The sequence below is a fragment of the Ursus americanus genome, chromosome 6, assembly GCF_024610735.1.
Source record: "Ursus americanus isolate L20-20 chromosome 6, mUrsAme1.1.p, whole genome shotgun sequence".
In the NCBI taxonomy this organism is placed as follows: domain Eukaryota; kingdom Metazoa; phylum Chordata; class Mammalia; order Carnivora; family Ursidae; genus Ursus; species Ursus americanus.
The window spans coordinates 50,761,556-50,789,360 of NC_142132.1; the positions used below are offsets into that span (position 1 = coordinate 50,761,556).

General features: G+C 34.7%; 1 protein-coding gene, 1 long non-coding RNA gene and 2 other non-coding genes across 6 annotated transcripts in view; 2 read left to right on the forward strand and 2 right to left on the reverse strand.

Moving 5' to 3' along the window:
- Nucleotides 1–27,805, reverse strand: part of ADK (adenosine kinase) — a 540,886-nt gene that overhangs the window by 67,768 nt on the left and 445,313 nt on the right. The gene's annotated exons all lie outside the window — the stretch shown is intronic.
- LOC148109805 (uncharacterized) lies at nt 4,293–27,796 on the reverse strand. The gene is made up of 2 exons (XR_015724818.1): nt 14,363–27,796; nt 4,293–12,054 (listed from the first exon to the last, which is right to left on the reverse strand). It is a non-coding gene; the product is annotated as an uncharacterized LOC148109805 (long non-coding RNA).
- LOC123783172 (small nucleolar RNA U2-19) lies at nt 19,113–19,190 on the forward strand. Its single transcript, XR_006777150.1, has one exon. It is a non-coding gene; the product is annotated as a small nucleolar RNA U2-19 (small nucleolar RNA).
- On the forward strand, nt 19,351–19,424 carry LOC123783171 (small nucleolar RNA U2-30). The gene has a single exon (XR_006777149.1). It is a non-coding gene; the product is annotated as a small nucleolar RNA U2-30 (small nucleolar RNA).

A 27,805-nucleotide genomic window follows, 5' to 3' on the forward strand; every position in this document is an offset into this window, starting at 1 on the left:
CTGTCATCTCTAAACTGTTGAAAGAGCACCTACTGAATTTTTTATTTCAGAGATTACATTTCTCATTTCTAGAATTTCCATTTTTTAAAGTTTCCATTTCTCTGTTGAGATTTTCTAATTGTTCATTCATATGAGCAAATTTCCTTTTACATCTTGGAGTACAGTTAAAATAATTATTTTAAAATTGTGTGCTAATTCCAACATTAAAGTCATTTCACAGTTGGTCTCTACTAATTTCTTTCTTTTTTATCTTTTGATTTTTTTAAAAATTTCAGTATAGTTGACACACAATGTTACACTAGTTTCAGATGTGTAACACAGCGTTTCAACATCTCTATACATTATGCTATGCTCACCACAAGTATAGTTACCATCTGTTATCACACGACACTATTATAATAGCAGTGAGTATATTCTCTATGCTGTACTTTTTATTCCTATGACTTATTCATTCTATAACTGGAAGGCTGTATCTCCCACTCCCCTTCACCTATTTGCCCTGTCCCTCTACTCCCCTCCCCTCTGGCAACCATTAGTTTGTTCTGTATATTTATAGGTCTAATTCTGCTCCCCCCCCCGATTCTGTTTGTTGTTCATTCGTTTTGTTTTTTAGATTCTACATGAGTAAAATCATACAGTATTTGTCTTTCTCAGTCTGATTTATTTCGCATAGCATAATATCCACCAGGTCCATCCACGTTGTCACAAACGACATAATCTCATCCTTTCTTATAGCTGTGTAATATTCCTCTGTGTGTGTGTGTATGTGTGTGTGTGTGTGTGTGTGTGTCTGTACCCTACATCCTACTTATCCACTTGTCTATCAATGGACACTTAGGCTGCCTGCCTCCACATCTCGGCTATAGTAAATAATGCCAAGGCTGGGGCACTTGGGTGGCTCAGCCAGTTAAGTGTCTGCCTTTGGCTCAGGTCATGATCTGGGGCTCCTGGGATCGAGTCCCACTGAGCAGGAGCTTGCTTCTTCCTCTGCCTGCCAATCCCCCAGCTTGTGCTTTCTCTTTCTCTCTCTCTCTGACCAAAACACACACACACACACACACACAAAACCTTTCAAAAAAAAAAAAAATGCCAAGGCTGCAATGAACATAGGACTGCATATATCTTTTTGAATTAGTGTTTTCATTTTCTTTGGGTAGATACCAGTTCCACTGTTTTCTTTTGTTCTTCATTGTGCATGTTTCTTTGTATGTCTTATAATTTTAGACTGTATCCTGAATATTATAAACGAGATGTTGTGGAGTAGGGGTTGGCGAACTACAGCCAGTGGGCAGGTCACCTGATTTGTGAATAAAGTTTAGTGGAACAGTCATTCCCATTTGTGCATGTATTGTCTATAGATGCTTTTGCATTACAGTGGCATAGTTGAGCAGCTGCAACAGAGACCACTTGGCCTATAAGTCTAAAATATTTAATTTTTAACCCTTTAAGAAAGTTTGCTGACCCCTGTTGTAGAGAGCAGTCAACTGTGTTTCCATGAAGAGGGTTAATTTTTTTTTCATAAAGTAGGCAGTTAATCTTTGCTAGACTCAAATTCTAACCTGTCAGTCAGACTGCATGTTTTCTATCATGTTTTAGGCGTGCCACTTAATGCCAACGTGGGCTTGCCCTAGAGATAAAAGCCATAAAAGGTGGAAACTTGAGACCATTCCCTTATTTCAAATATAGATTCTCCTTCAGTTTCTGCCTAATTTTCGTTGTTTTCTGGTGTTCCCAGGTTGTTGCTTTTATATTTTGTTCAGCGTTACATTGCTTCCTTCAAGAAAGAATGGTCTAAAAGGAACTATTTTTACTGTAAGTTGGAAGTCAGGATTCACTCTTTCAGTTTTGATTTTGCTCAACATTATGTTTGTTTAATTCATATTGTTAAGTGTAGTAATTCATTCATTTTCTTCTCATTACATATTCCACCATATTAATATATCATTTATTTATCCATTTTACTGTTTATAGACATTTGTATTGTTTCTAATTATTTTGGTCATTACAAATAGTACCACTCTATTTGTTGTAGCAAAAGACTAGAAATAACCAAGATGTACATAGGAAGATCAGTAAAATAAATGATGGTGCATTAATGAAATGGAATAGTATGTAGTCCTAAAAACATGGAATGATCTCCAAGATACATTAGCTGAAAAAGCAAGGTGTGGAAAAGCATGCATAATTGACTTCCAATAGAAGTACTGGTTGACTCTGGGAAAAAGAAATTAATAGATGAGGAAAAAGATTAAGAAGAAAAATTTCATGCTTTGTAAATGTATGATACATTAAAAACAAATTTATAGAAAAGCACAAATATATTATGTATACCTTCCCATGTTAATAAAATGCTTTTATGACTAATCAATTTCCATCTTACGGATATGTTAATAAATTCTCTATGGTTGAATATTTAGATTAGAATGAGTAAGATCTCTGTGAAGTAATATGGAGAGATTTCCTGGATATGTTACAAAGTGAAAAAACCGAAATACAGAGTACAACAGTGTGCCATCTTTCAAATAAAAAGGAAGGGGAAATAAGAAAATATTCACGTATCTGCTCATTGGGCATAAACAAATTTAGGAATGAAATGTCTTTCAACTGTTGATGGATAAACAGAATGTGGTATATTTATATGTAATGGGTAGAACAGAGTCCACTTAAAATTTATGCTCACCTGGAACCTCAGAATGTGACCTTATTTAAAAATAAGGTAGGTATAATTGCATACGTAATGAGTTAAGAGTGTCCTTATAATAAGAGGTGAGGACATACAAAAATACAGCTATAAGCCAAGGAATGTTAAGGATTGATTGCCAAGTACCATCAGAAGCTAGGAAGATACAAAGAATTCTTCCCTATGGACTTCAGAGAGAACACAGCCCTGTGATATCTTTATCACTCTAAATGCTAATATCTAGAGACTTTAAGGCTTTAGAACTGTGAGAGAATAAATTTATGCTGTTTTAAGCCTGCCAATTTGTAGTAATTTGTTATGGCAGCCCTAGGAAATTATTATACCATGCAATGGAATATTACATGGCAATAAAAAGGAATGAATTATTGATACATGCTATAAAATGGATGAACCTTGAAAGCATTATACCAAATGAAAGAAGCTTGTACAAAACACATTGTAAGATTCCATTTTTGTGGATTTCTAGACTAGGCATATGCACAGACAGATTAGTTGTTGCAAAAGATTGGCAGAAGTTGGAGAAACTGAGGAGAGAGTTTCTTTTAGGGTGATAAAAATGTTCTAAAATTGACTGTGGTGATAGTTGCACAACTCTGTGAATATACCAAAAAACTGAATTATACATTTTAAATGAGTAAATTATATGGTATGTGAATTATATTCCAATAAAGCTGTTCGGGGAAAAATAAGATGAAACACAGGCAGGATATATCAGAAACTCAAGAATTCAGTGCCTCCAAGAGGTAAGTGGAAAAAGGATAGAATGGGAAAATGGGAATGGAGAAGGGATGTGGGGAGAGGGACAGTTCACTGAGTATATCTTTGTAAATAGACACCATGGTATCTATAGAGCCATGGTAACTCTCTACATACCATTAAAAAAGTTAAAATTAACCATGGGGGGGAAACGCTGTTGTGTTATATTGGAGTAGGCAATATAAGTACGAACTCATATTTGAAAAAATAAATACGTATACACAGATAGATACAGGAATAGATATAGACAAGTAGATATAGAAATAGATAGAGATGTATGCATATATTCATTTATTTCTTAATTCCATCCACAGAGAAACCTAGGAGAAAAAACAAGCCAGTAGCAATGAGAACAGGTAGTGACAATAAAAGGAACTAGAATTTTGAGAAATGGCTAATTCCATGCTTAGGGCAGGAAAACTTGGAGCATCTTGTGTCAGAATATAAAGAAGTCAAAATATGATGGCAATATGTCAAAAGCGTGTAACAGCCATCCTAAAGGCACTTCCAATGGACAAATCTAGGACAATCTGAGCAAAAAACAAAAAATGATAGCAAGGAATTTTAATCATAGAATAAAATGAATATCCCACAAATCCATACTGATATAAATAAGTATATGAATAAGCAAATAAATGGGCAGAAGAGAAAGCTCTTCCTAACAATAGAATTCTAATTAATAATGTATAGGGAATAATAAAAATAGACAATCATTATTTGGCTAACACCACAGTAATAATTATTTTTATTTATTTCCTTTTTTTCTTTTTTTTTTTAGAGAGAGAGAGGGAGAGAGCATGTGTGTGCAAGCAGGAGGAGGGGCAAAGGGAGAGGGAGAGAGAGAGAATGTTAAGCAGGCTCCACGCTGAGTGTGGAGCCTGATGAGGAGCTCGATCTCACAACCCCAAGATCATGACCTGAGCTGAATTAAATCAAAAGTTGGATGCTTAACTGACTGAGCCACCCAGGCGCCCCCACAGAATAATTATTACTGATTAATCAATGGTGTTAAAATTAGATGGCGAAAGTATGATAAGACCAAAAAAGAAAAAAAAAAGATGAAAGACACATAATCTCAAAGTATTTCTCCACAAGATATTTATGGAGAATTAACATCATCACTATTGGTATCATAAGTGTCCTGATACGATATGCTAAGAGCATAATTTCATTTCTGTGGTATTCTTGCCTAAAATTTATAACTTGAATTTAGTCAAGCCCAAATTGAGAGACATTATACAGAATACTGGGTAGCACTCTTCAAAAGTGTCAAAGTTATGGAAATGGAAGACAAAGGTAAAACTCTTGCCACAGTGGCAAGAAAATAAGAGAAATTGACTACTAATGCAATGTGGGGTCCTGGATTGTATTCGAGACCAGAAAAACAACATTAGTGAGATAACTGGCAACATCTGAATAAGGTCTGTAGCTTTATTAACAGTATTCTTTCAATATTAATTTCCTGGTTTTGATAATTGTGCTACGGTTATATAAAATGTTAGTGTTTGGGAAAGCTGGGTGAAGGATATATGGAAGATCTCTACTATTTCTTCAATCTCCTTGCTGTAAAATGAGAAGTTAAAAATATTAAAAATTTAAGATCAATGCTGTTATGAATATCCTTGCATGTAAATCTTTGTGCATATGCTAAATTATTCCATAGGATTAATTCCTGTAACTAAAATTACTGAGTCAAAGGATATGCATATTTTAAAGGCTTTTGATATGTATTCTCAAGCTGTCACCCAGGAAAGCTGTACAAAATTTCACCCACCAGCAGTGGTTCTCAATTATTTTTCAAATTTCCAAAATGTACTAGATGATCTCTAAGGTCATTTCTAGTTCTTATCTGCATCAAAACCTCACTTATGTTGCACAAACCAGTTTACATGTCTCTTAAAAGATATACTGTTTTCCTGATCACTACTGTAAAGTGAACTCATGCTTGCATTATTATTTCTACAGCCCATTTCTTGGTAAAATTCAAATAATGTTTTCTATACATGGTTTTCTAGTGTATATCTCATCTGCTTTCTTTAAGTCTAAGCTCTCTGAAGGAAGGGCCTTATAACTTTGTTTCCAATATTACCCCAGCACAGTATATATGCTATACACAGCAGTGGTTCAATTTAGGGTTTTAGGAGTTAAGTTGCAACTTGCCTCTTGCCATAGACATGTTCAGATACCTTATTGGCTGGTATTTCAAGTCCTGTATTGTTTGCATGGGGGCCTTCCTCATTTTGCCCTCCTTCTATCTTTCCTGGGTCTTTATAGTTCAGGCTGTACTTGCAGAGGTGGGTACCCCAACATTAAGCCAGTCCTAACAAGGGCAGGATATGTTATCAAGAGTAGGGTACAGAATTCCTTTAGACTTTCAGATGCAAGCTGTGGTAGCCCAACTGGAACTGCAAAGCTTTTGTTTTACTTTAATAAATTGTCTTCTGCACTAATCAATCCTGAGAACTGGCCTGGGCTTCAGTCTAAGATGTCTATCCTCAGCCCTGAGTGATTATCCTACCCAACACTCTAGGCTCCACCTTCTAAAAACTAAACTGTTTGCTAGCTCCTGGCAACCTTTCCTTTTAGAAAACCAGTCCAGCTCCTTTTATGTAAGAATAGACTTCTCTGAATGGTATTCATTGCCTCCCGAGAAAGGACTTTTTTCCTTTTTCCACTACCACTCCTAGTTCACATAATATCTTGCTGTGTTCATACCAGAATTGCTCAGGCTGCCGTACCCTTAGAGGCTGTACTTAAAATGACTTAATGCCAGATTTGCTACCAACTCCTGTGTCCAGACACTTTATCTCAACATCTGCCTCACCTGAGTTAAGTTTTTTCCCAGTCCCTGCTGGCTCTGCTTTCCTGACCTTCCTGTTTAACCAATCTGCTATGCCTCCATCCCGGACCATTAATCTAACTTATTATAATCTACCTTATCACAGCTTTGGCTTGTAAACTATAGAAATAGCACAAAAGGTCAACACCTGAAACCTTTTTGATTGGCATGATTCATCTGGAGAAAAATTATCACCCCGATAGGATCTATTTAATATTTCCATTTTCCTCTGTTTAGGTAAAATTCAGAATAACTCAAAGGGAAAAGCTAGCTATGGTTTGAAGCTGAACCACCAAATAATACATAGTAACACATGGAAAACTGAGCTGTAAACAGATCCTAGATTAAATGTCAGTACTGTCAATGGTGACAAATGCCTTTATGCTTTATAGATAAGCTTACAAGTGGCATGCTGGGTTGGCTTCTTGCTATCACATGTCAAAGAAACCTAATGACCTCCATTATGATCCACTTCTTATGCTGGCATACCAAACAGCAGGTTTCTAAAAGTTTACTGCAGCTGAATGTTCAGTTAAGGCTTAATAGACATATTACACATATATTAACATATCCATATAATATATAATATAAATCAATATATTAATATATTTATCAAATATATTACATATAATAACCATTTATTTTTTCCCTCTAAATGGTTCTTTGTACTTATAAAAACACCCAATAAAAAAAAATCTAAATGTTGATATCTTTTACAGAGGAATGTGAAGACAGAAATGGATTAAATCTAAGGCTATTTCAAAAAAAAGCTTTTTTGATTACCCTTTGTGTCAAATTCTCAAAGTAGCTATAGCCAAGGCTCTAAAAAGCTTAAATCTATATGGATTTGCTATAATGGCTTAAGGTTTAAATGCTTTAACAGATTCCAGAATAGCTGACTGCAAAGCTATTTATTTGATCATAACAAAGAGAACTGTTGATCTTTTACAATAATCATGCTATGATCTGTAATTTATGATAGAAATGTAATGGTTAATCCTACTGCAAGTCACAGAAATTCAAGGCCATGGTTTACTTTCTAGGACTCATGGGCATATTCAGATTAACCAGCAGTTTAGACAGAAATATGAACCTTGCTAGGGATCCAAGTAATTGTTTCAGGGAACTGGACCTTTTGTCTAGGCCCCCATTCATTGTTCCTCATCCAATCTTCCTTAAGACCTAGATATACTCTAGGTATTTAAGCAACATCTAGAAGAATTAAGACCATTTTAAACCAGTTTCTTCATTAAAATGTGAATCACAGAAGGAATAGTGTTCTTTAGAAAATGCAATGACAAAGATCCACTTTGAATCATAGAATATAATCACATTATACAGGTTGTAAATGTAGACCCTTCAGGAAAGACATATTTCTACTACTCTCAATTTTAGCTGGCTCTATCATTCACTTATTAACCCTAAACCAGGAATATCTCGTGGAAATGGAGACATTTCTCTAGTGTTACCTGATGCTTCTGTATAGATTTAAAAATGGGGTGAACATAGTTTATTTAATTTTAAACATTATTTTGAACTTCTATTTCTAGCTTCCAGTGTTTATTATCAGAATTTCTATAATTTTATTAACAGCTATATTATCTCCTAATTTAGTGTCAACTGTAAATTTTATTAATGGGTTATTACTCTTTTTCCTTAAAATAAAGGAAAAAAAAACTTAATAAAGCCAGTCCAGCAGCATTTCCTTTAGAAAGCACTTTAGTATGAACTGTCTCCATGACTGAATTCATTACCCTTTTGCATTAGTCTTTGTTTATCATCTTTAAACCAAACCAATCTTTATTAATTTTCTAAGGCATTTTCCCTAGTGCTCTTACCATGATTTATATATAGCTTTTCTCTACAATTTTCCTAACCCTATCAAATTTGTCTCACTCTAACCCCATGGGTTTGTTCATTACTAATACCTTTTAGAGGGATTACTGCAGCTTTTATTCTTTGGCATTTAATTAAAAAAAAAAAAAGATCTTCATGTTTAGTATTTGTTGATCCCTCTGAAACAGGGCTTTATAAACAAATAGAAGTGCATTATGATAAACTGATCACAAGATGTTTCTCAGCCCAAATGATCTCTTCTTTCTCTGTATGCACTTTAAGATTTTATCTATCTATCTATCTATCTATCTATCTATCTATCTATCTATCTATTGGAGTGGGGGCACCTGGGTGGCTCAGTTGGTTAAGTATCTGCCTTCTGCTCAGGTCATGATCCCAGTGTCCTGGCATCGAGCCCTACATCAGGCTCTCTGCTCAGCAGGGAGCCAGCTTCTCCCTCTCCCTCTGCTTGTGTTCTCTCTCTCTGTCAAATAAATAAATAAAATCTTTAAAAATAAAAGAGAGAGAGAGAGGGAGAGCGAGAGTAAGCAGGGGGAGGGGCAGAAGGAGAGAGTCCGACTTCACACTTAGCGCAGAGCCTGATGCAGAGCTCAATCTCATGACCCTGAGATCATGACCTGAGCTGAAATCAAGAGTCGCATGCTTAACCCACTGAGCCACCCAGGCACCACCCCTCCAAGTATGTTCTTTAAGCATTTAATCATGTACTTTCCAGCAAAGCATTCAAAGGCCTATCACAACTTACCATTCATGCTTACCCACAAGTCTCTCCCCAATATTTGACATTCTCTGTGATACATTATAACCTTTTAGGCTTCTTTGCTTTTTTATCTTATTATTCCATTAATTTACATTCCTTTGTAATCTCAATTTGCCAAAAATGAACTGCATTCTTCAAAGCCTAGTTAAAACACACTTCTTTGTGAAACTTTCTCCAATTCCTTGTGCCTTCTGTTCAATACAGTGTAGTTCATTAAAATCATCTACCACTTCTCATTATTGTGTATAGGATTATGTCTCTCCTTGATTTCAAGGAATGGAGTTTTTGTCTTTATTTATCTTTATAACCACAATTCTTGACACATAGTAGGTACTCAGTAAAACCATACTGATTTGAATTCATTTGTACTGTTACTTTACTGTTTTATCTATTGGTATCTTGCCTCTCTGACCTGTCCTGTTAGAGATTCTCAGATTTCTTTAAGTTCTCTATTACCTGGCATATTCTTAGCACATGATCAAGAATCTTTGAGTTGGAAGAAATGTTAGAAACAGCACAGCCCAAAAACTCAAACCAATACAAGAATTCATTTCACTAAATACCTTTGTTTAATTATCTCTAATAAGGAGCAGGACAATATGGACTGGTTTGATCAGGATAACCCAGGTATAATTAATGGCACCCTTGTTCACTCTCAAAAGTATCTGAGTTTTGTTAAGTTTTGTGGTCATCTTAATAATGAAAAACTGCTTATTTCCTCACAAGTAGTGGACAGCTGAACAGTCCTAATTATTGTTGTCTTTTGAATTCTGAACCATGTAGATATATTGCCTATTCATGGAACACTTTTAAAAATTTCCCCTTTGCTATAGGTAAGTAAGGGTAGAGTTCTCAGACTAAATGAAATAATTAAGAGTACAGGCAAAATTTAGGAGCGCCTGGGTGGCTCAGTCATTAAGCATCTGCTTTCAGCTCAGGGCGTGATCCTAGGGTCCTGGGATCGAGTCCCACATTGGGCTCCCTGCTGAGCTGGTAGCCTGCTTCTTCCTCTCCCACTCCCCCTGCTTGTGTTCCCTCTCTCACTGGCTGTCTCTCTCTCTGTCAAATAAATAAGTAAACAAAACCTTAAAAAAAAAAAAAGAGTACAGGCAAAATTTAATATGATAAATACATCAGGGGTGCCTGGGTGGCTCTGTCAGTTAAACGTCTGACTTGATTTTGGCTCAGGTCATGATCTAAGGGTCATGAGATTGGGCCCTGCATTGGGCTCCATGCTGGTGTAGAGCCTGATTAAGATTCTCTCTTTCTCCCTCTCCCCCCACTTGCGTGCACAGGCATGTGCACTCTCTCTCTCTCTAGGAAAAAAAAAAAAAATATATATATATATAGAGAGAGAGAGAGCGAGAGAGATAGATATAGATAGATATAGATAGATATATATCTATATGTCTATATGATAAATAAATTGAATAGGGGTCTAAGTGCAAAATGATTAATTTGACAAAAAATTAGGACATTTTCTTGAGAGTTTAGATTGCTTATTAAACCAGAAAAGCACTGAATATAAGAACTTAAAATAGCTTAATAGAAGCAGAGAAAAGCTAAATAAACTTCATGGGCCAAGATTAAACAACAGGGAATCCTTACGAATAGTGGCTTCTATTTTGGCTACTTCAAAGGTCAATGAATATAAAAAATGATGTATGCTTCTAAAGAAGTTTAATTAGGATAAACTGTCTTGGCTAAGGCTTAAAGGAATAAGGCAAAGATAAGTCTTCATTTAAGTATAGTTTTTAATATCCAACGAGCAAAACTTTATTCCTTTTAACCCAAGAAATTTTAACTGTTCAATTATCTGAATCAGATTTTTCTGCTACACCTCCAAAGACTTTTATCTGAGCCAAAAACATGCATGCCATGTTTCAGCCAAAATAAAATTCTGCCACCAAGCTGTAATGCTCTGAAAAATAAATTTTGGAGTCTAACCGAATTTTAGAAGAATCACTCATTGGGTACAAACAATAATTATTCTGAAAAACATTTGGTAATATACTTCTTAGATAAATATCCATTTTTAATATATTTTCAAGAGCTTCAAGAAATTGATTATTTGGAGTTTTAAAAGAAGATGGAAACATTCTCTAAGAACCATTTAAGTTAATGTGTACATATATATCTATAAATGTGTACGTAAATGTAGCTATCATCTAGATAGCCATTCACATATACATAATCCATTTATGGATATTACACACCTCCACATGAGAATGTTTTAACCACCTCTAAAAATTCTATCTAAAGAATTTAAATCTTTATTATTAATATTCTATATTAAGAAATTAATATCTAAAGTCTTAAAATTGGAGATTATTTGGCTGAAGCTCTGAGAAACACAGTTCACCAAATATCTACTAGATCATATGTGGACGTTTTCTTGAGTCAAAAGGTCTCTGGATGTATTCCTACTAAAATCTATTGGTATTGATCTAATGGTTAAGTGTAATGAAGAAGCAGAAAGTGATCCTTTAAATATACATTCTCAGATACAGTATAAGCCAGGGTTTTCCCAACCTTGGCATTACTGATATTTTGGGCCAGATAATTCTTTGTTGTGGGTGGCTGTCCTGTACATTACAGGATGTATAAGTGGCATCTTTGGCTTCTATCCACTAGATGCCAGTTGAATTCTCCCATTCTCTACTGCCTACCCAGCTGTGACAACCAAAAGTGAGGGGAAAAATTGCTCCTGGTTGAGAACCACTGCTGTAAATAAGTGAGGCAATGTGGTATAGAACAGATTAGACTACACTGGGGTTTAAGAGGTTGGATTCTGATACAGGTTTTTTGTCTCTAACTTTGGGATCTTGCGTAAATTACTTCATCCAGCCATTCTCAAAGTAGGTTATAGATGCCGGTATTGCTAAATCATCTAATAACCTTATATAACAGATGAATCCACTTAACTTTCTTGGGCCATATATTTTTCTATTTTATAATTAAAAATATTGACTAGGAACTTTGATTTAGGCTCTAATGCCATAGCTTGTGATAAACCACTTCCTATACCACTTCCTATACAGCTAGAAAAGCTCTAAGACTAAAAGAATAATAAATGGAGGTATGAGAGTGCTGTCAAGGTAGCCAAGACTTGATAAGACAAGATCCCGGGGAGTAGAAAACCTTAAAGAATTAAAACCCTTCAGAGTGTAGGAATAGAAGGTACATTTCTCAATCTCATAAAAGCCATCTATGAAAAGCCTACTGCAAATATTATTCTCAATGGGGAAAAGCTGGAAGCCTTTCCCTTAAGATCAGGAACACGACAAGGATGCCCACTCTCGCCACTATTATTCAACATGGTACTAGAAGTCCTTGCAACAGCAATCAGACGACAAAAAGGGATCAAAGGTATTCAAATTGGCAAAGAAGAAGTCAAAATGTCTCTCTTCGCAGATGACATGATACTCTATATGGAAAACCCAAAAGAAGCCACTCCCAAATTATTAGAAGTTATAGAGCAATTCAGTAACGTGGCAGGATACAAAATAAATGCTCAGAAATCAGTTGCATTTCTATACACGAATAACGAGACCGAAGAAAGAGAAATTAGGGAATCCATCCCATTTACAATAGCACCAAAAACCATACGTTACCTTGGAATTAACTTAACCAGAGACGTAAAGGACCTATATTCTAGAAACTATAAATCACTCTTGAGAGACATTGAGGAAGACATAAAAAGATGGAAAGATATTCCATGCTCATGGATCGGAAGAATTAACATAGTTAAAATGTCCATGCTACCCAGAGCAATCTACACTTTCAATGCTATCCCGATCAAAATACCAAGGACATTTTTCAAAGAACTGGAACAAACAGTCCTTAAATTTGTATGGAAACAGAAAAGGCCCCGAATCTCCAAGGAACTGTTGAAAAGGAAAAACAAAGCTGGGGGCATCACAATGCCGGATTTCGAGCTGTACTACAAAGCTGTGATCACAAAGACAGCATGGTACTGGCACAAAAACAGACACATAGACCAATGGAACAGAATAGAGAGCCCAGAAATGGACCCTCGGCTCTTTGGGCAACTAATATTTGATAAAGCAGGAAAAAACATCCGGTGGGAAAAAGACAGTCTCTTCAATAAATGGTGCTGGGAAAATTGGACAGCTACATGCAAGAGAATGAAACTTGACCACTATCTCACACCATACACAAAAATAAACTCCAAATGGACGAAAGACCTCGATGTGAGACAGGAATCCATCAAAATTCTAGAGGAGAACATAGGCAACAACCTCTACGACATCGGCCAAAGCAACCTTTTTCATGACACATCCCCAAAGGCAAGAGAAACAAAAGATAAAATGAATTTATGGGACTTCATCAAGATTAAAAGTTTCTGCACAGCCAAGGAAACAGTCAGAAAAACTAAGAGGCAGCCCACGGAATGGGAGAATATATTTGCAAATGACACTACAGATAAAGGACTGGTATCCAAGATCTACAAAGAACTTCTCAAACTCAATACACGAGAAACAAATAAACAAATCAAAAAATGGGCAGAAGATATGAACAGACACTTTTCCAATGAAGACATACAAATGGCTAACAGACACATGAAAAAATGTTCAAAATCATTAGCCATCAAGGAAATTCAAATCAAAACCACACTGAGATACCACCTTACGCCAGTTAGAATGGCAAAAATAGACAAGGCAAGAAACAACAATTGTTGGAGAGGATGTGGAGAAAGGGGATCCCTCCTACATTGTTGGTGGGAATGCAAGTTGGTACAGCCACTCTGGAAAACAGTGTGGAGGTCCCTTAAAAAGTTAAAAATTGAGCTACCCTATGATCCAGCCATTGCACTACTGGGTATTTACCCCAAAGATACAGACGTAGTGAAGAGAAGGGCCATATGCGCCCCAATGTTCATAGCAGCAATGTCCACAATAGCCAAATCGTGGAAGGAGCCGAGATGCCCTTCAACAGATGACTGGATTAAGAAGTTGTGGTCCATATATACGATGGAATATTACTCAGCTATCAGAAAGAACGAGTTCTCAACATTTGCTACAACATGGACAGCACTGGAGGAGATAATGCTAAGTGAAATAAGTCAAGCAGAGAAAGACAACTATCATATGATTTCTCTCATCTATGGAACATAAGAACTAGGATGATCAGTAGGGGAAGAAAGGGATAAAGAAAGGGGGGGTAATCAGAAGGGGGAATGAAACATGAGAGACTATGGACTATGAGAAACAAACTGAGGACTTCAGAGGGGAGGGGGGCGGGGGAATGGGATAGACCGGTGATGGGTAGTAAAGAGGGCACGTATTGCATGGTGCACTGGGTGTTATACAGAACTAATGAATCATTGAGCCTTACATTGGAAACCGGGGATGTACTGTATGGTGACTAACATAATATAATAAAAAATCATTAAAAAAAAAAAAAAAAAAAAAAAAAAAAAGAAAACCTTAAAGAGCTAGGCTGACATTTTAAAAGTTGATTTTCCCCTCAGGGCATCTGCAAATTTTTGGCGCTTGGTTAGAGGTTGAGAATCTAGGAAAAGGGCTTTTAATAAGAGGTGGAGAAGCCAACAGCGCTTTTGACAATCTCCAGGGTTGCTGAGACAAAAATTGGAATTTGGGGCTGCCAAGGCAGTCAGAGTTGAGGTGTCATGTTCTTGAAGAGAAGGAAACATTTGGAGTAAGCCTGACAGTCAGGGGTCTTCTCTTTTGAGGTATTTGTAAAATTTGTAATGTTATAGGACAAGAAGGCAAGACACTAAGCAGAAGATCTCTAAAAGGCAGAGTAGTATTTTTAGCAGTTGTGTGGTGCCAACGTTCAAGGAGTATGGACCCTCATAAATAGTGCAGGATTTCAGGTGAAATTTCAGGAGAGCTACAGCATAGGAGTGGAGGCAAATTAGAAGCCTTACAAAAAACTGTAACCCAACCTTGAGTTGGTTCAGTCCTCAACAGAAACACTATCGTTTAGCATGGACAATATTTAGTATTTAATGAAAATTTATCAGGCAAACCAAGATATAAGGCCTTCCCAAAAGAAGTAAAAAAACCAGACTCATAGATGACTGAGATATTATAATTTTTGGACATGTAATTTATTATTACTATGATTAACATGTTCAAGAAATAAATGACAAGGTAGATGATTACAGTATGGAACTGACAGAAAAAAGAATCAAGTAATTAGGAAATAAAAAATGTGACTACTGAAATGAAGAACTCAATAGATGTGCTGAAATGCAGACTGGACAAAGTAGAAGAGAGATTCGTGAACTAAATGCCAGGTCAGTACAAATATATGAGCTGAATCTTGAAGAGGAAAAATGATAAAAAACACAAAAAAGATCATAAAAGACATATGAGACACAATAAAAAGGCCTAAGATATGAGTAACTGGTGTCCCAACTGTAAAGAGAGGAATGCAGTATCTAAAGAGATAATGGTTGGAAAATCTCCAAAACTGGTAAGAGTCATCAATCACAGATTCAAGAAGTACTAAAAACCCCAGCAGAATAAATACAAGAAAAATCAGAACCAAGCCCAAAGATAAAGTCAAAGAAAAATTCTAAAAAGCAGACAAAGAAAGTAGAAATATATCCAAAGAAGCAAGAATAAGACTAACAACTGACTTCTTGACAAAAATAAGAAAATCCAAAGATTATGGAAGGTCATCGTTAAAGAGTCAAAGAATATAATTTCCAATGTAGAATTCTATACTTACTGAAAGGCAAAACCAAAGTTATCTGCAGGGGGGCCTGGCTGGCTCAGCTGGTTAAGCATCCCTCTAGTTTTTGGCTTGGGTCATGATCTCAGGGTCATAAGACTGAGCCCTGTGTTGGGCTCTGTGCTGGATGTGGAGCCTCCTTGGGATTCCCTCTCCCTCCCTCTCACTCTGTATGCCCAACCCCCACACTCACTCCCTCTCTTTCTCAGAAAATAAAAAAATCTGCACACAAAAGCTAAGAGAATTCACACACTGAGTGAAAACTAAAAGAAGCTGTGTAGTCAGAAGAAAAATGATAAAATAATTCATAATTATCCAGACGAAAACACGGAAATGCAGGAAGAGGAGAAAAACAATGGGAAGAGTAAAATTCAACTGCACAAAATGATAATAGTATTTTGTCTCTACTAGGCATTAAAATGTAGAATTAAGGTGACTGACAACAATAATACAAAAGGTTAGAAGTCTTAAATGGAATTAAAATGTTCTAAAATCCCACCATTGTATGAGAAGTGGCAAACCTTATAGTTTATATTTGACTTTAATATGTCAAGGATACATTTTGTAATCTTTAGGGCAAACATCAAAAGGATATACAACTGCTAAGCAAATAGAAAAGGAAATGAAAATAAAAAATACTTGTTCAATCCAAAAGAAGCAGGAAAGAAGAAAAAAAAAGAAGATAAACGTGGCAAACAGGAAAAAAAAGTAAGATGTGAGACAGGAATCTAATTATATGAGTAATGTATATTAAATATAAATAGACTCCAATTAAAAGATAGAATGAATTAAAAAATAAAAAGTCACAAAAAATAATAGAGCAGTAAAAAGTTACAAAAAATCTTGTATTTAAGAACAGAAAGGTTGAAAGTAAAAGGATGGAAAAACCATTCAAACACTAAAACATAAAGCTGGCATAGTTATACTAATAACAGAGACAAAAGATATTCAGGCCAGCATCATTAGAGGTAAAGAAGGATATCTCCAAATGATAAAAGTTTCAATCCATCAGGAAGATACAAGAATTCTAAACTTATAAACATGTAAGCTATATAATTGTATATATAAACTTACACATGAAAGATAGCTTCAAAATATATAAAGCAAAATTAGATAGAACCAAAAGGAGAGATATAATCCCAATCATAGCAGGACACTTTAATAAATGTCTCTCAATAACTGATAAAACAAGAAGACAAAAACTAAACAAGAGTATAAATGATCTGGACAACAAACTCAACAAACTTGACTTTACTGTATATACTAAGACTATATTTAAGAATGTTAGCATATTAAAAAAGAATGTCAGCATATACATTATTTTCAAACTCACAAAGAACGTGTATAAAATTGACCATATGATGTTTAATAAGATAAAATTATAACAAATTTTTGAAGAACTAAAATCATTCTGCATATCTGACCACAATGAAATTAAAACAAAAATCAGAAACAAAAAGATAATTAGAAAATCTCCAAATATGTTCCAGATATTTAAAACTTATGCAAAACTTCCTAAATAACTTATGGAGTAAAGAAGAAATCACAATAGGAATTAGAGAATGTTTTGAACTAAAAATAATGAAAATAGATATACCAAAATTTAGAAATTAAATGTGTAGAATATAGAAGAAAGAAAATAGTATCCAAAATTTAAAAAATAAAAAACAAACATTCAATAGAGAAAATCAACAAAGGCAGAGTTGGTTCTTTTCTTTTTTAAGGATTTTACTTATTTATTAGGGAGAGAGAGTGAGTGAAAGAGAGAGAGCACAAGCAGACTCTACGGTCAGCAGGGAGTCCAACATGGGGCTCGATCATGACCTGAGCTGAAGGCAGATACTTAACCAACTGAGCCACCCAGGTGCCCCAGTTCTTTATAAGACTAATAAAATTGATAAACCTTGTTATGGCCATGAAAATGTGCCTCTCAGATGTGCCAAGTGGAGCTATGCTTTGAAATTCACCACTGCATTCATATTGAGGCCATGCTTCCCACAAGCATAACAAAATAGCATGGAGACCTATTCCTGAGATATGTGGGGCTCCTTTGGGCAACTGGCTTGAGGACTCCACACTGGCCTTGTCAAAACTTAACTATATTGCAAACTATGCCTCTTGCTGCCCAACCATCCTTCAGTCCTGCTCTCCAACACAGGGGTCAGACCTGTACTACAATTTAAGAGGTCTCCCTGTTTCCTCTGGCTCTTAACTTATCTTCCATTACAGACATTTCCTTCAATAAATCTCCTGAATGTCTAACCTCATCTTGGCATCTATTTCTTTGAAAATCCAAATTAGCATAAACTTATAGTAACAGTGATCAAGGAAAAGGGAAAGAGCATAAATTTAATTTTAAGATTAGGAATTAAAAAAGGAAAATCAGTACAGGTTCTATAGTAATTAAGAGGATGAGAGAATATTAGAAATAATTTTATGCTAATAAATTTGAATATTTAGATGAAATAGACAAATTCTGAGAGAAATACAACCTATCAAAACTGACACAGGAAGAAATAGAAAAAATCGGACATTCCTATTCAATTAAAGAAGAATCTGTAATTAAAAACTATCCAACAAAGTATTATCTAGGCCCGGATATTTTGATGGGTGAGCTCTTTCAAATATTTATATAAAAATAAACTTAAGCTTATAAAACCCTCCCAGAACAGAAAAAAGGCACTCCTTAATTCACTTTATAAGGTCATCATAATGTTCCTACCCAAACTAACAAGGACGTTTTAAAAAAGGAAAATTAAGAAACAAACTCTTTCGTAACAACACTGCAAAAACCTGAGAAAAATATAATCAGATCAAATCCAGTGATATATTAAAGGAATATCCTGCCTATATTGGGACTATCCCAAGAATGCAAAGGTGGTTTACCATTTCAAAATCATGCTGTAATTCACACATTAAAAAGGGGGGAATCATACAGTAATTTCTAATAGATGCAGAAAAGTTATTTGATAAAACTCAACATTCTTTCATGACTAAAAACACCTTAATATCATCGACAACGAAACTCTTTGCAAACTATTAATGAAAGGAAACTTCTTTAATCTGTTAAGCAGTATCTACAAAGAAACTGAAGCAAACTTTATCCTTTTTGATGAAATACTGAAGGTTTTCCACAGGAGACTGGGAATGAGACAAAGGTACTTATTATAACCTTTTCAATTATATTCATATTCATTGTGCTTCACTGTGCTAGTGGTGCAGTAAGAAAAACAAAAAAAATAAATACAAAGATTGGGAAAGAAGAAATGAAACTGTCATTATTCACATGCATATTTTCTATATGCATAGAAAATCCAAAAGAATCAACAGACATATTATTACAATTAATAAATGGAAACAATGTCATTATAAAAAAATTATATACCTGTGAAACACAAACAGAAACTGAAACTAAAAGGATGCCATTTAAAAATGGATAGCATCATTCCCTGAGATCTGCTCTTACTGAAACAGATCAATATGAAAATAGATAAATCTGAGCATCAAAGACCTTCCAGCCTATCTGATGCATGATCTCTGTAGTTCTGAGAAGCAAAAGTATTCAAAACAATAAGGGCCTGTATCTGGAGTTGTGAGTGTGTGTGTGTGCACCTGTGTGTATAAAGGTGACGGTGGGTAACTGAGGATTTGTTGATGGATGGTGAGATTGGGGGGTGCATTATGTATGTGTACGAAAGACTAATAAGTTCTGAGCAATGGAAAGGTGGAAAGGTTTTCTACTGACCTTTATAACTATGAAGGTTTCTATACTTGATCTGAGCTCAGAATTAAAAAAAAAAAAGGATAGTATCAAAAAACAAATAATAAGCAGGACGCCTGGATGGCTCAGTTGGTAGAACACGTGATACTTAATCTCAAGGTCATGAATTCAAGCTCCATGTTGGGCACAGGGATCACTTAAAAAAATACAAAAAACAAATGATAGGAATCTTATAAAAGTTATATATGTGAGACGATTATACTGAAAAAACAAACATTTTGAGAAAAATTAAAGACCAGCTAAATTAACAGAGAAAAATACTCTATGGATTGGAAGACACAATATTGTAAAGATGTCAGTTCTTTCCACACTGGTTCACAGATTCAATGTAAAATTCAATTCAATAAAATTCTGGTAAAAATTAAAAAAATTTCAGGGGGGCAACAACAATCTGATTCTAAAATTTATGTGGAAATGCAAAGAGCCAGGAAAAGCCAGGACAACCTTGAAGAACAAAGTTGGAAGTCTGGCATTACCAAATAAATAAAACTAATTATAAGTTAAATAATTAAGAGAATGTAAACTGGTTATAAGGATAAAACAATGGAATAGAATAGATAATCTAGAAGAAGACTCACAGATATAAGGTAATGTGAAATGTGACAAACGTGTCAATTTACTGTGGTAAGGGAAGGGATGTTCCTTTTAATAAATGATGGTGGGTTAACTGGTTATTCATATGGGCAAAAGAAATGAATTGTCCCTCTACCCCATACCATACATAAAAATTAATTATAATTCCAGAAGGACTATGAATCTAGATGAAAAGAGTAATATAAAAATTTTAGGGAAAAAAAAAGAGCAACAGGAAAATCTCTTAATGAGCTAGGGATATGCAAAGATTTTCTTTAAAAGACTATGAAAAGTACTACCCATAAGGGGAAAACATTATTAACTGGACTGTATTAAAAATGAAGAGCTTTATTTCTCAAAAGATACCATAAAGAGAATGAAAAGGCAAGCCACAAGGTAGGAGAATATATTTGCAATACATCTATCTAGCAAAAGACTTGTATGCAGACTGCAAAAAGAATTATACATCAATAAGACAATCTAATATGGGCAAAAGACAGGAACTTTACAAAAGAAGATATTTAAATTCTAATAAGCAGATGAATAGGTGCCCCACCTCACTAAATTAGGGAAATTCTAATGAAAAATACAATGAGAAACTAGAGCATACTCACCAGAATGGCTAAAATAAAAAACATGGACGGCAGAAAATGCTGATGAAAATGTATAAAAATAAAAGCCATTCTATATACTTCTGGTGGGCATATAAATTGGTACCACCACTTCGGAAAACTACAAGTGAAAAATAGAACTCTTCTCTGGTATAACTATGGTGGTGGTTGCATGATCTTATTCATTTGTTAAAGCACACAGAACTGGAACACCATGCAGGGTAAACTGTACTTATTTTAAAAACCAACCTAGATATGAAAGGAAATCAAAATGGAATATAAACTCTTAGAAACAAACCTAACTGTATTACAAATGATTAATGTAACCACATTGAAGTGGATGGAATAAAAGAACTAACCTGAAATGATTTTGGGTAACAGTATTTTGACTAGACATCAGAGGGCTAAAGATAAAAAGACTTGTAAACAAATACTGTACTCTAGGAAGTAAGTATGTTTCACACAAGGGTGTGGGCAAGTAATTCAAAACTACTTTGGGATGGAACAAATAAGTAAATGTATTTTAGATAATGAGAGCCAGAACTTTCAATGTCAGAGGAAGAAGTTAAACGGAAGGAAAGGGTGTAGACTAGAATGAACTCTGTTGCTGGAGTGGAATCAAAGGTATCAGCAGTTTCAACTCATGGAATTCAAATTTATAAATAGATAGATAGATATGGAAATAAATACAGATGGATATGTATGCATGAGTTATTATATGTACATATATTGCCAATCTATTTGCTAAGAAGGTCCCAAAGCAATGATTCTCAATTAGCAATGAACATGTCTAGCACCCAGATCTGGGTTTCTGAATATCATCTGCTAATTAAAGAAACCAGGGTTACTTGAAGAAGTGGTTGATTCCAGGACTGAAGCAGGGAAAATACAAGCACCTAAAGCATCATAGGTTGTCAAAAAGTAAGATAATGCTCAAAAAAGGATGGAGACAGAACAAGATAAAAAGTCTATATACTGGGTGATTCTATTTCAAAAAGAGACAGAACTAATTGTTAGTAGTAGAAACCAAAATAATAGCGGCTTCTAAAGTGCTACAAGTGGTCTATCTTGATCTGGTGGTAGTGACATGTATGTGTCACTATGTGACTACTATGTGACTACTATGAAGTAGTACTAACTTCATAGGCATAAAACTTAAAAACAAACTGTATAAGATGTTCTATATTTTGATTATGGTGATTATTTAGTGACATATGTGCATTTTACTATATGTAATCTATACCTCAATAAATCTGACTAAAGGTCCTACCAAAATAATTCTATAATAGGGTTAACTTTTGTCTAGGCTAGTCTCCCAGGGCTAGGTCTGAGATCATAAACCATACAAACCACGCCCAAAGATATTCCTTTGTCAGGAATGTGACAGTTCCACATATGTTATTCTAAATTATTTTTGACCTCTTGGTTAGTTAAAGGACTTTGTCTTTTGTGGTTACAAAAATCTAAAAATGGGACATGAGTTAATAACTTAGTTGTTTATATTTCTGGTTAAGAAATATACATTATTCAAAATCCAAGGAACTTTTTTCTATGAATGTCATACATAGACATTCTGAAAGAATGCTACTCAGTTTGTTCTATCCACACCATCACCAACCTATGCCAACAAGATCATCATTTAAAATTATTTTGGCTGTAGTATAGATAACATTTTCAAAATGACTTATAACAATATTTTGTAGGAGTAGGAGCTGTGATGATGTGCTGACATTATTCTTCCATCTGCTGAAGCCGTTTTTCTTTAGAGTTTGCATTTTCTATTCCACACTTTCTGTACTTTATGTCTACCAGAATTGCAAAGCACATTGACCTTTTCTTATAGAGTAATGTACAGCACTAAGTATTATCAAAGAACATGAAAACTTAACCGGCAAATGGGGTGACAAGTTTCTTTAAGTTCTCAGCAACATGAAGACAAGTAACTTTAATAACCCCATTTACTTATAAGGAAATGACAAAGGGCACTATGATGTGACTATCTTAAATTATAAGCTAATCAAACACAGTTACTATTTAAAATAATATATGTAGATTGCTAGTAATAAATGAGTACATGACACTGATTTATCAAGAGAGAGAAGCATTCACCAAGACTTACTGAAGTACTAGATGCTTAGCTGCTAAAAGGTTCTATTTCTATCATCCCAGAAAATCATAAACCTGAGGGAACATTATCAAATCACCTAATCCAATGGTTCCTAAAGTGAAAGATGGAGGATAGATAGCATTGCTACATTACCTAAAGGATCTTTTCAACAAATACCCAATCCTACACTTACCATCCCCCAGACTCTACAACCCCCATTCTCATACATCTTCTTGAGGATATATATTCTAATACTCTTCACAGGGATGTATCAGGTTGAATCAAACATACTTCTATGAAAGCAGAACTATATTTACTAAAAGTCCACTGGGTGATTCTGACATGGCAGCCCCTGTCTTCCAGTTGAAAACCTAATGACCTAACCTATTTTCTCCTGTTGGGCAAAATTACAATTCAAACAGCCCAGAAAGAATTCTGGAAGTATTCAGAAAAGTCTACAATTTATTCTTTAGTGGACCTATTTCATTGTGTCACATAAGAGCCAGAGTGTGAAATGTTATTATTTTCAATTTAGAATAAAAATCTTATTGCTCTTTCCAATTTTTAGGGATGTATTTGGTACAGAAACTTGGATAAATGTAAACTTTCTGTAAAGACATATATATCTGTATATGTATGTATGTATATATGCATGTATATAAAATATTTTTATAATTGTTAATAAAATAAAGTGTTAATATATGAAGACCTCACTAGCAGGTGCTGTCCAGTAGGTAATAAAAATCTTTAGTGCTGGTTTTTCTACATTTATAGACACAGGAATGACTTCCTTGACCTGACTCCCATGCTACCTAACAGATTCATTTAATATTTATTAAGAGGATCAAAATGTACAGAATCATATTTTCTTTCCTGGCGTCATTCCTGGCTTCTTACTCTTATTACTTTCCAGTGCTCCTTGCCCCACCTCCTACATTCCAAAAAAGCTTGGAACTCAATTAGCCTGCAAGCAATGAGACAATGCTTGATATGTGACAAAACCTCTGGGCTAGATGGTTATACAAAATGGTTACACAACTGAAATAGAGGTGACCAAAAAGACAGGTGTTAAAGACTTTAGATTCACAATTTAGCAAAGAGGAATTCAAAGAACTACATGTATAAAATAACAGAAAGTTGGTTTATAGACACCATATCTCACAAGGAGAAAGGTCTCTAGAATTAAATACCAAGAAAACTGATTTTGTTACATTATTGCTAAATGCCAAAAACTTAGCAATGATCATTTAAAAATACTCTACAATGTGAGATTTAAGGAACAATGATTCCTAATTAGTGTTTTAATAAGTGTGTTAGCACTGCCTTGTGCCATTCTGGAATGTCACTTATGGTAAATTAAGGGACACTTTCCCTCTCCATCTTCCATTAGTATTTTAATGCTAGGAGGTGGGAAAAAGCTGATCCATATTCAAGAGCAAAGGAGGAAAAACAATAACAAATTGGCATCTCTTCTGTGAATTGCCCCACAGGCCAAGCATTTTTATGTTCTTAATCATTATTAAATGACTTAACATGACACCCACAGCCTGGCGAATGATTGCATCCTGACATGAGAACGAATTACAAATGAAATGAAAGATCAAGCCGTATTAGAGGATTGCCTCTGGGAAATGAAAATCTTTAATTCTCTTTTATTATTGACATTTATTTGGCTGCCATGAATAACAACATAGCAAAGAGATTCAGCTATGCTTGTGCACTGAATAGCTTATCCCAGGGCTCAAAACTGCATTAACATTTATCATGTTTGCTTTTGTAGCTGACACCACTGAACAGATTCTCTATCCATCTTGTATTTATCATGCATTGCAGATATAGTGCATCCTCTAATTTAAGTTCATTTTCATACAGTAGGAAGAGCAAAGATTAGCCAATGTCTTTCCTCAAATAAATTCCTGCTAGTAAGTATTCCTAAGAATGGTTTAATAGATTTAATAAAGAACAAAATGAGTTGACAAAGAAATTGAGTCACGGGGGGGAGGGGGACTAATTTTCAAGGTTTCAACTTTGGGGAAATTGTGCAAATTCACAATGAAGAAGACACTTGTATGATATATGTATCTGGAATATATAAAGCCTTAAAATAAATGTCTCCATAAAGAGCAACCAAATAGCATTTTATAAATCTGAAGGCAGTACTACAGTTCCTGTAAGATAAGAAGTCTGCATGTTTTTCACTTTTCCAAACAGTGTTCATTGCTAAGATAGGAACAGGCCACATACTATATGAAGACAGCAATCCAGATAGTTATTATCAATGCAGGGATATCTTTTCATGACATTTCTTTTATCTCTTGCACAAAGTAACAGTGTGGCTTTTTCTGTCATAACAATAAAAGATTATATGGTACCTGATGCCTTTGCTCATATGATCTTCTTTGCTCATATCACTGGATTGCCCTCCTTTCTTTAAATCCTTCATAGAATTCAAGGCTCAGTAAGGATATCAATGTATCTTGGGAAAATCACTTAGTATCTCTGATTTTTTTTTAAAAGGCTTATTTATTTTAGAGAGAGAAAAAGAGAGAGCATGAGCATGAACATGGGGTAGGGGGACAGAGGGAGAGGAAGAGAATCTCAAGCAGACTCCCTGCTGAACACAGAGCCAGATGTGGGGCTCGATCCCACGACCCCGAGATCATGACCCAGGCAGAAACCAACAGCTAAAATCTCAACTGACTGAGCCACCCAGACGCCCCTGTACCTCTGATTCTTGATTAAAGATTATTTTTTAGTTTTCTGTCTTTCTGTTTTATAATTTTAATCATGGAAAACTTTAAACATATACACAAGTAGAGGTAATAACATAATGACAACCCCTCATATACCCATTACCCAGCTTCTACAATTATTAACTCAGGAAAAATCTCATTTTATCTATAACCCCACTTCACTATTTGTCACTCACTGAATCATTACGAAATAAATATTTTTGGAAGTAAGACTTTGAATCTTGCTTTTGACAATTCTAAAGTAAGAAAGTTGGAATGAATTAATTCTAAGGTTCCTTCTCCCCAGAATTGGACAATAATTTCTTCTTTGACCCTTTCCAGGCTTATAGATTTAATTCAACAAAAATTTACTTCATATTCACTATAACATCTTTCTTCAGGCTTAATCAATTGATCTCCTTCTCTGAGTCAATACAACCCATATAGTCTGTACCAATAATGAAGAAGTATAATTATACTTCTTTGTATTTATATTTTTATGTATATTAATTTTATTTCCCAGTTAGATGTTTAAGGCTCATATCTTAAATTTCTATTTAGCAGTGTACTAAAAAAAAAACCAAAGATAATTAATCGCTACTGTTTATAATAATTATTAATTAACTGATGGGTTTTAATCTTAATGGTTCAGATAGAATTAACAGGTTGGTATTTGGCTTTAATAGTAGGTAGCATCATACTGACAATATTAATCATTTTAACCAATAAAATGTTTGTTTACTAGATGAAATTCCTATTCTATTTTTCTATTTTTTTTTTTTTAAAGATTTTATTTATTTATTCGACAGAGATAGAGACAGCCAGCGAGAGAGGGAACACAAGCAGGGGGAGTGGGAGAGGAAGAAGCAGGCTCACAGCAGAGGAGCCTGACGTGGGGCTCGATCCCATAACGCCGGGATCACGCCCTGAGCCGAAGGCTGACGCTTAACCCCTGTGCCACCCAGGCGCCCCCCTATTCTATTTCTGTGTCATAAAATAGATGACTGAGTAAAAACAGAAGTGAGGTTTTCTTCTAGAAGTGTAAAGCTGAGGAAGTAACTTATCTCTGGATTTTATTTGCTTATAATTAGATATATTCATTTAAGTTAAGCATAGGAATTTGCTAAGTAAATTTTTTTTTTTCAGGAAAGACATTACAAGCTGATGGTATCTCCAAAATATCAGAGTAAATAAACCAAATCAAAGTGGATTTACTCAACTGAATTTTAATAAATTACCTTCTTGAAAATGAAATCTTTTCTACTGAGATAGAAGGTTGGTATATTTACTAAAATAAAAACACTACAAAAGGTACATTTTCACAGAAATAGAATAAACAACTCTAAAATTTATATAGAACCACAAAAGACCCCTAATAGTCAAAGCAATCTTGAGAAAGAAGAACAAAGCTGGAGGTATCACACTTCCTGATTTCAAACTATATTATAACGATACAGTAATGAAATCAGTATGGTACTGGCATAAAAACAGACAGACACCTGAAAAGGACAGTGTCTTCAATGAATGGTGCTGGAAAAACTGCTACATGCAAAAGAATGAAACTGGATTGTTATTATGGATGCCCAACAGGTACATGTAAAGATGCTTAATGGTAATCATCAGGGAAATGCAAATCAAAACCAGTGAGATATCACCTCACACCTGTTAGAATGCTTATTATCAAAAAGATAAGAAATAAATGTAAGGTGAGGACATGGAGAAAAGGGAACACTTGCACATTGTTGGTGGGGCTCTAAATTGGTAGAGTCTCTATGGAAAACAGTATGGAAGTTCCTAAAAAAATTAAAAATAGAACTGCCATATGATCCTCAATTCCATTTCTGGGTATTGATCTGAAAGAAACAAAAACACTAACTCAAAAAGATATCTACACCCCCATGTTCATTGCAACATTATTTATAATGCTAAGACAATAGCTTAGTGTCCATTGATGGATGAATGGATAAAGAAAATGTGGCGTGTATATATATATGATAGAATATTATTCAGCCATAAAAAAGAGAAGAAAATCCTGCCATTTAAACAATATGGATGAGCCCTGAATGCATTATGCCAAGTGAAATCATTCAGAGAGAGAAAGACAAATACTGTATGATCTTACTGGTATGTGGAATCTAAAAAAACAAAGCAAAATTGAACTTATACACAGAGAGAACACACTGGTGGTTGCCAGAAGTAGGGGTTGGGGTGGGATAAGCAAAATACATGAAGGTGGTAAAAAAAAAAAAAAAAAGAAAGAAAAATATGTTGTTTTCAAATAAATTATAATATAAAGAATATAGAATTCTATTATAAAAATTAATCTTCATTATACCGGGCTTTGCATACAATTTCCACACAT